The following is a 9,362-nucleotide window of genomic DNA, read 5'->3' as shown; positions in this document are numbered from 1 at the left end:
TAGGATGGAGGCCATCCTGGGACTCTGATGTAGCTGTTCCTTCTTTTTTATCTAATTCATAGCAAACACATATGTCAATCTCCACAGTATTAACTGAGCATTTCCTACTCTTATGAATCTAATACATTCTTTAGAAAAAGCCCTTGGGTTGCAGACAATGAATGAACACCTTCTGCTATTTTTCTTCTGTCCCTTGTATGTTCACTGTGTGTATCGTAAATTCAGTCTACTGCTGAGACTCTCTTGGTTTCCCCTTATATCATCCAAATAATTTTGTAGAGATAGATGTCTTCTCCATTCTCGCTGCCTGGTTGGTTGTTTGCTTGCTCATTTGCATGTTGCTAACCCTTCAAACTTCATCTCTTTATAAAAGCATTTTTGGTCTTGGGCAGAGGAACGTCCTGAAAAGAGTATTCATGCCAAGAAAAAGAGACTAATTTTACTTTGTTGAATCATGTGATCTCTCAGAAAAAATGACAAGCCTCATCCTGCAAGAAACTGCAGATAGACAGACCACATAGGGAATTGCTCCTACACAGGTACAGTTTACTACAGCCTGGTCAGCCCAATAGTGCCATTTTCCTTTGATCTTGGCCAACTCAGTGAAAATCCTTGCTCTTTGTTTTAGTGTCAGCCTTTGCTCTTGAGCAGCCCCATTCAGCCAGACCCTGCCCTGAGAGATATGTAAATATTCAGTTAACAGTGATAATGACTTCCTCAGGGTTTGAGTCTTACTTGAGTTACTTTTAATTGCCTACACTACAACTTTGCTTTCCCAAAACCTGGCAGTGCCTTCATGAGACTACAAAAAAGCAGAGCTAGGCAGACAGCCCAGGAGATGGGCACTTGTGACTGCACAGGGTACCATTTTTTGTATGGATGCTGTTATACATGTGAATAGATTACTCTGTCATTCCTGTCATTTTTTAATTCCTCCATCTGCATGGATCCTTTCAGGCACAATATTTAATATCCAGGTGGTTTTGTTTGTGCTTTCACTGTAATAAAATGTTATGGGAGAGCAGGGAAATATCTGCCACTGCCCCTAAAAATGTTGATTGTTTTCAGTCTATATTTCTTGAAGAAATAGCCTGGTATATATGCACAGTGTGTCAGAAGGCAAATGAACATGTGTCAGGGAGAAGAATTAGCACTTAAAACCCATAAAAGAAGTAATTTATTAACAAAAACACAATGTGAAATACTTAAAAAAAAAAAGTTTTGTCTTCTTTTGCATTTTTAAAACATAAGAAAATCTCTCTTTTCTCTTCATGAAATATCCCTAGTTTGCCATAAAGAGAAATTTCACTGTCAAAAAAATACCTGAAAAAAGTTCACAGTAGATAGGAAAATTGAGGAAGAAAAAAGCCTTTGTCCTGCTCATTACTTTGTCGTATTGACAAAACTTTGTGATATTACCTGTGCAGCTACCCTTTTGATTTTCTCACAGGGACTTTTCCATGCCAATGCCTGGTTCAGTGCTGTACCAGTGAAGCAGAGCATCTTCAGCTCCTGGGGCTCTGAGCTCCTCTTCTGTGCTTGGGCACTCCCTCACCCCAATGCTGGGTTGTCATCTGGAGCAAAAGCCTGGTCTGTGCATCCCAGAGCTTCCTGGGAAGTGGGAATGTGCTTCTGTGTATACAGAGATTGCTAAATCTAATGGTGAGTTACTCTGCAGTCTTTCTGACCAGCTGTAGCTTGCTATTTGTATGACTCTGTTATTCCTGGCTCATGCTTTATTTTAGGGGCATTAACCTGCCTGTGTGCTTCTGCCGGTGCCTTACTGGTAATGTTCTGTGCTATGCCAAGCTCAAGACTCCTCAGTAAAAGACTCTTTGTGAGTCTTCATTTTAAACCTTTTTTTGTTTGTTTTTTAATGTCTCCTTCTCTTTCCTGCCCTCTCCCATACCATCTCTCTTTCTCTTTTTCACCCTCTTGGCTTTTACTCTCTGTTTTTTGTTTCTCTGTCAGAGAGGGCATCCTTACCAGGAGCTGGGTAAGGACATGTCACCTGTTAGCTCTGCACTGCCAAAACCCGTCAGTGGTTTGCTGAGAGAGCCTGTGACCAGCTCCCCATCCACAGAAACAACCCAGACAGCAGTTTCTCCCTTAACTGTGAACCAGGGCTCCAACAGAAAGCCTCAATTTGTCCAGGTCCCTGTGGGCTGGAAAGGGAATGAGTAACTAGGCAAACCTCCTCAAAACACCATCACCAGCAGTAGCAACAGGTAGGATCTAATTGTCAGGTTGAAACAGGGCAGAGCAGGAGATACAAATCCTGATGTAAGCCAGATGCTTCAGGATGCTCCCTCCATCCCTCCCACCACCAAAGCTATAATCAACCTGACTTCTTCCTCATTAAAGCTAGGAAGTGGGAAGAGAGGAGCAGAGAGGAGGGGAGAGAAGGGGAGATTGTCAAGAAGGAAAGCAAGCAAGGAATTAATCAAGAAAAACACAAGGTAAAGAAATAAACACATAAAGAAAATGTGTGTTACTCTTAGTTTATTTACTGTCCTTTTTTTCTCTCTTGTAAAGTTCAGTCACAGTTCAGTCACACTGACATGATCAACATTTTCCCTGGTTTTCCAGGCCTTCACTGGAATTTTTTCACTCCTCAGATCATTCAGCACCTTTTTAAAATATTCTAATTCAAATCATTTTTCTCCAAATTACAAATTACCTTTTAGAGCATTTCTCCACAAGTGTAACCTTGTGTGGTTGAATATGATAAAAATATTATGTGGAAATACGGCCCTGGGTAAGATACAGAGAACCATATCAAACTAGCAGTGCTTTCAGTTAAACATTTGATGCTAAAGGTACCTGGCAGCCTCAAGGCATTTGGTGTTGGATAGTTGTTCACCAGGAAAAAAACGTCAGGGGGCAATAGGTCAGTGTCAGGAGGAGTTAGGCCTGTCATGCTGTTGACCTTTTATGAACCTGGACACTGTTATTTCTCCTTTCTGTGACTTTTTGTCATTTGTCTGTTTCCCTCAGCAGGAGTCCTGAAAGCAGGGACATGCATGTTGCATGTTTACACACTGCCTAAAATGTGCCTGCCTGGATTAAAGACTTTATCATTGTCTGATTAATAACACCATATCATTGCATCACTGTATTGCAAATCAATTTGCAAACACGAATTGGCCTTCTTAGTGTAATTTGGGGGTAGAAGGAGGTGTATGGGGGTTGAAGCGAATGCACAGTCACCAAGTTCTGCATACTCCTGGCTGGCCAAGGAAAGCTTATAGAAAATAACACACGTGGTGGGGCTGCACATAGGATTTTTCACCCACAACCTTCCTGCTGCTCTTGCTTGGGCTGTGACTGAGCATGTTTGGAGGCAATGATCCCCCCTCTCCCTGATGTCTGGGAAAGTTTCCCACTACCAGGCAATTTCCTTCTGCCACAATCATAATCGCCTTCTTTCTTACCCCTCTTCTCTTTTTCATTGCCACTTCTTTATGGAAGACCTTTTTTTTGGGGAATTCTGCTTTCCAAGTTACCAAGCCCTACATTTCACAATCTAAATAGTTTATGTGCAAAAGCACATCATGCTGTCAGTCTCCTAACAGGTGTCTCTGCTTCACATCTATTTATTAATGGGAGAATTCAGGGCATGAAACTTTTGTTTAACCCCAAAATTGATAACCAGCATGTATTAGTTGCAGCTAGCAAGCAGCAGGCTTCTGCTTGATGCTCAAAAGCTCGTTTTGGGCCATTCACACACACACACACAGACACACAATTTTCCTCTCTCTGTTAGCATTCACAGTTTAAACTGTTAATCATCTGCAACATCCACAGTTCCTTGTTATCCACTGTGGGATTATCTGTCCAGGAAAAAGGCCTGAGCTGTGAAGATTTTCACTTAGCTGGAGCATGTGTGACACCTCCTCTCCCAGCAGGCTCACTGGATTTCTGCTCAGGCCGCTCTTCCCAAACCCTTTGGTAGGGCTTCTGTACTCTACTGTGCCTGAAGGAAATATGTAGAACTAAGGAACTAACATAACTACAAGTGAAATTGGGATGAACTCGGCCAGCCGGGGCTCTCATGGGCTGCTATTCATCCAGAAAACAAGAAAATGAGCAGCCAGAGGGAGGGTAAGTGGGATTTTCTGAAATTAATGAAAGAGATGAAATTTCCTATTTGTTTTTTTAAGTTTTTTTAAGCTAAAGGAATAGGCTCTGACCTGGTGGAAATGCCATGACTCAGGAAAAATTGGCAAGACACTGACATGCTTCACATTTCTGACCCATTTGGGCATTCCCATCAGTGTCATCATCACAGAGCCAGTCATCCAACTAGGGAAGGAAAACCATACCATGTGGCTTACTGTTAGTAGCATTTTTCAAACATTTTCAAGAGAAATAACAACGTGCTTGGAGAGTTTTCAGGGCAAAATATACCAACAAAATTATTCAGTAAGAATAATTCTTACAGTACTATTTACTGCCACGCATTAGGATCAAGAAGCAGAAAAGGACATGTGGGAGAGAGAGCAAGAGAGAAAGAAAAGCAGGCAAATCTCCTCCCACACACTCAAAAAATGCATCATTTCTGGATTGCTTCAAACTGAAAAGAACCCAATAATTATGATTTCACATTTCCAAGTGAACTAAGCCCAGTCCCACACAAATAGCCTCACTGTAGTAATATGCTGCTAGCCACTCATCCTAACCCTGAACACACTCTCCAGAACTGATCCAGCAGATTACTAGCACTAATTCTGGTTGTGGCTAGCCTTCATGCATTTAGTTTTCCTTAACCCTGTATCACTCAGGTCTTCATTAAACCTATTATTCTTTTTATCTTCTGATGTGCTCATCCTGACATGTCTTGAATGGTCAAAACCCAGACTGTATGCTCACAAAATGGGAGAAGGTTCAGGGGTACCAGCTAAGAGTCTGATTTGTGTTGGCTCATGAAAGGATAACATCTTACAGATTTTAATTAATGTAAACCTGAGCCTGCTATGGTTTTGCCAGGAACAAAGCTGCTGAGTGGCCTTCCTGTGAGTAAGAGTTGGCTCCTGGGATAGATGGTCCAAGTGCCTGCAATGCAGGCAGACCTGAGCTCTGTTCTCAAAGAGAAATGAAGCAAGATCCAACTTGTATTAAATTTTCAAGAGTTGTAAGACCTTCCCCTAGGGACCGCCTCGTGTGTACATTGGTTTAACAGAGCTCAGAAATGCACAAGGCCAGAGCAAGACTCAGGCTGACTCCCTGAAGCCAGCTCTGCACCCACCCTTTCAGTGGATGGACACAGAGGGGCATTCAGCTTGGAAGATGGTAAAGAGCTTTTAGTTCAGTGACCCTGTCTACGCAAAAGGCTGTTGCAGCAAAACTCTCTTGTAAGAAAACTTGTTCCAAACCAAAGTCCATGTAGCAATGAGAAAACTTCATGAAGACCAGGTCCAGAACACATGCTTAGGTCAATGCATGCAAGCAAATCTTTCGATGTCAGAGGACTTGCTCCCAGGAGTTACTCTCCTCATGTGCACAGGCCATTGGGCACAAGGCATTTGTCTTGCAGCAGAACAATGAGTTCACAACCCCACAACAGGAGCAATTCTGGTTTGTATACATTATCTTTTATTTTTGAAGCAATATATCAGCTTTTTCAGTGTCTCCTTGAAAAAGGAGATTCCTGTTTGACAGAGCACAGCAACAAAAGGGAACATAGAGATTTTTATGGCTTTTGTCATCTTTTAATATTATTTTATGAACTGTGGTTATAGCAGTTTCAAACCATAGCCATTGCTTGCTGCTTTATTTCTACTTATCAGATGCGAAGCCAAAACTAAAAGAAAAGCTAACATGTTTGACATGCTTCATCCTGTGCAAGAGAACAGCCTATAACAGTTTGGAAGAAAACACTGAATTAAAAAAATAAGGAAAGAAAGAAAAGGAAAGGAAAGCTCTTGTTTTTATAGAATTATTATTTGAAAGCCGTGGTATATGACTCTGAAGCTGAGTGGTGTAGCTGTACATTGCACAGACTAGTGTACGCTTCTGACGTGCTAAACACTGATATCTCCTTATAATGATGTGTTAATGTAAAGGGAGTGATTTTGCAAAATTTTATGCCTTATTAAGGAAATGATTCAAGCCCAGGAAATGTGCGGGTTAAGTACTTGCTTTCATAAACATGGGTTATGGTGGAAAAAAGATTTTAGATATTATGTGGAAAAATGCAGTAAAAAGCGCTGAATTAGCCCATTCCATTACACTGAATTGTTCAGCAATTATGGTCATCCTCCAGCCTAGAAAATTAAAGTATATGATGAAAACCCAATCTAAAGATATCCACTGCTGTGCTACTGAAGACACAGATCTCATGCTTTAGAGTCACTTTAGGCTTCAATGACCAACCAAAGTTATCTGAGGAATAAATTTAAACTAGCTATAGTCCCAGCCTGGGAGTGCCCTCTGCTCTTTCCTTTCACTTCTCACACCACTCATACAAATAGGAATTGCAGCAGATTTTCAGGGGCTCAGATGTGTTCTTCGTAAGCAGAAGATCTTGTACAAAATGCTCAGTTGCAAAGCAAGAGCAGTCCTCTTCATTCCAGAAGGCAGGATCAGGCCACCAGGCAGTGTGATGGGGATGGCCCATCTTGCTGCAGAAGGAAGAATGGAAGAAATAATTTCCAAATATTCATTTGAACTTGAAAGCCACTTTGTATTTCACCTCTTTCGCTAGGCCATCGTGTTCCATCCCCACAGCTGTGACGGTGCTGGGGCTATATAAGTCACGGAAAGCTCTTCATGCACATGCTTGAGCAGCGTCTGCAAGCCCCTTCCAGGCTGAATCTCTACCTGACACTGATCTTCTCAGTGCTGTTTATGATCTAGTGTTTACTAGAGGCATTCACACCTAGTGCATATTAACTTAGCAGATCTTTCAGCTCCAAAAGCCGCTCACTGACCCTTCTTTCTTGCTTTCTCTCGGCTGCCTCTCCCCAAAGTTTAGAAGGAGTAACTTCAGCCAGATTCTTTTTTCCTAAATTTAAAAATAATAACGTGTCTCTTTGCTATAAAATGTCTGTCTCCTCCACTCCCAGCCTCCTGGGGTTGCCGTGGGCATGGTCTGTAAATTAAGTGGAGGCACTCAGCCCTCAGCTCAGCTCTAGTCAAACATTAGCTACAATGTTTACCCTTGTGTAATCTTCAGTTTTGCATTAATTTAATACTGCTCAGCACTTTTTAACACACTCAGCAAATCCGTGGCACGTAGTGTTTTGTGTCTGTATCTCCCCCAACGAACCAGGTTTTGATTTTTAACCAAACTCATCAAAGTAAACTCCTCGCAATACTCTCCCTCTACTTTGATCTTTACATAATAAAAAAAGATATGTTGCTTTCTGTGGTAATTCAGCTGTACTCTGAGGGGTTTTCCCCCCTTAACTTCAAAGACAGCAAATAGGAAATTGTTTTCATTTTTCTTTCACATTTCACAAACAACAAGTTCTAGTTGGTTTTGAGCAGCAGAAGGTAGTAAGCATCTCCCAATTAATAATTCCCAGGTAATATCATGGCATCTTGGAAGCATGGATGTCAAGAAATTCAGTTCATAACACAAGCAAATAAAATTCTCTTGGAAGGTCTGGCTAAAGGACAATCAGAAACAGAATGGGCACACATCATTGTTTTTAATCAGTCTTCTCTCTTTGAACCTTCTCCTGAGCAAAATAAAACAAACTCAAATCTTGGAGTGCATAGTTAGAAAGCCACTCACCTCCTGGCTTCAAAACTGCAAAATCCCACTGCGCTGGAAAAATCAGCAGCTGATGCCACACAACCTGGAGATCTCATCCCAGTCTTGTTACAGGTAATCCCATAGCGAAGAGGGAAGGGATTTTGTTAAAGCAAAGACTGAAGTAAAGTCAACATTAGACCTGGGGCTTTTTGGCTGATCCAGTAAATAAAAATCCAGCATTTCATACCCACCAAGGACACTTGTGTGACTCCCACCGCACAGCAGTGTGGGCAATCAGGCTCTTGCATCAGCGTTTGAATTGCACGATCTTTTCTGGACTGGTGAGGTACATCAGTACATGCATCATCCCACCTACACCTATATTAGTAACTCTGCAAGGATCAATAGCTGTGTGTTGAAAAGATTTCTAGCTCTTTGTGCTTTCATCATGTGGGGGCTCAGGCAGGGCCTGGAGAAGAGCAGGAGGAGCTGGAGGCAGTGGGGACCATTTTCACCGACATCACAATGCCCTGGTGAGAAGCTCTGGCAGCAGAAAGGGCACTTAGGCTGTGGTTAGAGGCACAAAGTCCAAGAAAAAGCTGCTTGAGCTCCATCACTTCCCCTTGCAGCTGATTTTTCATCAAATCTCCCTAGCTGTGCTGCTCCCACCCCAAAGGACTTGACATGTCTGAGCGTGGCCCTCAGGGAGGGGGGAGTTGCACTCAGTCTCCGGCATGCTAAATTTAGCACAAATAGCAAAAATCCCAGAGCAAACAAGGGAAAACACAGAGCTTGCTGTTCCTGGTACATGAGACAATTCCCTTCAGCTTATTGACACACATCACTTTCTTTCTTCTCCCGTTTAGGGAAGTGTACAATTATGCGTGCAGCCGGGAGCTGGGAGCACCCAGCCAGTTCTGCTGGACGGTACCTGCTGGCTGAGCACTCCCCAGGGACCCCCTTGATCTGCTCACGCCTGTCTGAGGCCCTGCTCAAGTCAAACAGATTAAGGAAAAGTCAGTGAGAATTTAGGCACGCCTGGCTCCAACAAGTCATTTGCACCAATTCACAAAGGGAAAACTTTGGAAGTGTTTCCAAAAATACAGGCCAGTCGTGTGAGTTAAGCCTGCAAGGGAGCCTAACGTTCAGATTTTCCCCATAATCAGGGTTTACCTCAACTCTGTTTACTCTGTAAACTCTGGTTTCTCAACAGAAACAGCTCATCACGCTACACCCTGGCTTGACAGACATGCAGAAGGCTTTTGTAGAGACCTAGAAGTAGAACAACCCAGCTGTTTCTTTAATGAAAACCGTTGTTAGCAAACTATCTCATCATTTATCCCAAGAATTTTGGGGGGAAAAAGAAAGATATTAATAATAATTACATGCAATGGGAAGCTGCCAGATTGATGGCACTGAAAAGGAAGGGAGTATCTCAGGCCATGGACAATTTCCAGTGTGAACAGTAGCAGCATAGCTGTCCCCACAGCCTCTGGTGAGGGAGCAGAGGAAGAAACCCAGGCTTTATCCTGGAAACAAATGAATTATTCAGAGCAAGACATTTGCCAGTGCGCTTTTGCTCTTCTATTTTTTTACTTTTGATTTGAGGAGTGAATTCTTGCAGGTCACTTATGATTTTAGAGATTTATTTCTCAGAATT

General features: G+C 42.3%; 1 long non-coding RNA gene across 2 annotated transcripts; it reads right to left on the bottom strand.

The window, feature by feature from the left end:
• Window positions 1-5,572: 5,572 nt before the first annotated feature.
• LOC121657925 lies at window positions 5,573-8,059 on the bottom strand. 2 transcript variants are annotated; one of them, XR_006013793.1, is made up of 3 exons: window positions 7,954-8,059; window positions 7,742-7,878; window positions 5,573-6,623 (listed from the first exon to the last, which is right to left on the bottom strand). It is a non-coding gene; the product is annotated as an uncharacterized LOC121657925 (long non-coding RNA). The 2 variants fall into 2 exon arrangements; XR_006013792.1 differs by lacking the exon at window positions 7,954-8,059 and having other exon boundaries at window positions 7,742-7,947.
• Window positions 8,060-9,362: the final 1,303 nt, after the last annotated feature.

This window comes from Corvus kubaryi, unplaced genomic scaffold (genome assembly GCF_017639235.1).
Source record: "Corvus kubaryi isolate FWS band 111438036 unplaced genomic scaffold, C.kubaryi_AGA036_p1.0 split1-65, whole genome shotgun sequence".
In the NCBI taxonomy this organism is placed as follows: Eukaryota; Metazoa; Chordata; class Aves; order Passeriformes; family Corvidae; genus Corvus; species Corvus kubaryi.
Note: the sequence above shows the minus strand (reverse complement) of the source record. Positions and strands in the feature narration are given on the sequence as shown.